This window comes from Sinocyclocheilus rhinocerous, unplaced genomic scaffold (genome assembly GCF_001515625.1).
Source record: "Sinocyclocheilus rhinocerous isolate Xijiao unplaced genomic scaffold, SAMN03320098_v1.1 scaffold2007, whole genome shotgun sequence".
Classification (NCBI taxonomy): domain Eukaryota; kingdom Metazoa; phylum Chordata; class Actinopteri; order Cypriniformes; family Cyprinidae; genus Sinocyclocheilus; species Sinocyclocheilus rhinocerous.
In genome coordinates this window covers 1-1,993 of record NW_015643178.1, presented here as the reverse complement: position 1 = coordinate 1,993, position 1,993 = coordinate 1, and positions in this window count along the sequence as shown.

Genomic DNA, 1,993 nt, shown 5'->3' with positions numbered 1-1,993 from the left:
AAAAAATGTTTGATTAATAGGGGTCGTATACTAAACTTATTGCAGTATTCCACTGTATTGCTTAGATAGGTATAACATTTGAGTACTGAATAAGCCTTCCTGATCTCACACACACTTTACTGTAGTTACAAACACAAAATTTTACTGTTTGCTTTTCTAGTACAACCCTCTTTCTTTAGCTCAAGTATGCAAACCTCTTTGCACATGCACTGTAATATGTATTATATTGAAAGTTAAATTTTCAAATGAAAATGGCAACGTGATCGTTTCATAAAGTATGCGGTTTCATTTTTGCTGGAGGAAACAGCTGTAGTGTGATGAGGAAACGCAGCGAAATTTTACAGTAGATGGGGAACCGATTGCTCCCCCATGATATTTTGTAAACTGTCTTTATGACAAAGAACTGCACAGATGCAGATATTATAACAATCTATCGATAAACACACACCTTGTCCTGTTTCTCGCTCTGCGCCTCTGCGGAATGAAGAACGCGCTGAAAGACAGGGAGGAGCCGAAGTCTGCCGCTGTTTTCATATGAAATTTAAAGGGGACTGAGGCGATCACGAATTCATGTACAGTTTATGGAGCTGATCGCAACATTTTTAGGGGGGCTGAGTGATCATTTTAGGGGGGCTATAGCCCCCTAAAAATGGCCTAGCGACGCCCATGCTGACTGGTCTATCATCTACATCTTAAAATCACTTTAAAATAGATTATATATTATTGAATCTAATCTAATCTCATTCAAAGTATGAACATGTAATTGTTTTAAACCTTTAAGGACATATTAGTGTAAGGGAATGTAACGACCCATACAATGTATTTTTGGCTATTGCTACAAATATACCCCAGCGACTTAAGACTGGTTTTGTGCTCCAGGGTCACAAATGAAATGGATACAGCAGCACTGTATGACTCAAACTTGGTCCACATCAGTGGAATGAAATTCAAATAAATTTATTGTTTGTGCATTTTTCCATTTTCAATATTTATTTCACAAGTGTACACAACAGTACTAATACTTAATATATGAGACTTTCTAGTGTACAATTATCACTTGTCTGTTCTCGTATCCGACTCCGCCCATATGGCTACAAACCACGCCCCCACACGCCCGCCCACTATCACAAGTTATGCCCACTGTAAAGAAACGTAAACGCTTTTATTTTTTCGCTGCCTAGTGACAAGGCATATGAATCATATTCCATATATCACAGACAGTGGAACTCATGCTGTTTGGTTTCCCTACGTTTTTAAAACATTTTAACTATGATATTATACAGTAACTGTGTTTGTGTATTTAAAAAAAACTGTCTACATTAGTAGTGAGACATTTTGAATGACTCCTTTTTCATGTTACACTGACTGTCCTTATGAGTGAGTCATTGGATCAATTTACTCAACCGATTCTTTCAAACACTGATTGACTCAGGAACGTGATTATTGTGTTTCTCAAAGAGCAGCTTGCTTCTGCTTTGCTTTTGTTTGCAACAGATGAAGTAAGTAGCAGTTTTGTGTCTACAGTGTAAGTTACTCAATTAACGTGATGTTTATTTTATCAGCATTGTCCTGTTTTCCCACGCCATTATGCATGAAGCGAATCACAGCTGTGCTGACTGATATTCAGAAGCACGTTGTTTGTACGGTGACGCATTGCTGCCACACACATATTATTTTTTCCACTCAATTATGTCATAATAACGAGATGTTATGTCGTTTTAACGACATCTTTTCTAGTTAAAACTACATCTTTTCTCGTAATAACGAGATGTTTTCTCCTTAAAACGACATCAGTGGCGGCTCGTCACCGCGGTCAAGCCAGCCACAGTTCAGAAAAACACGGTCAAGCCAGCCGCGGTTGAAATTTGTGTACGCATGATTACGGTAATTGCAGGAACACACAGAGAGAACGCACTTTCAGAGCACTTTTCATTTAGACGCCCAGAAGTGAGATGTAATATAACAAGATTACATTTCTCGATTTCTTTTTTTG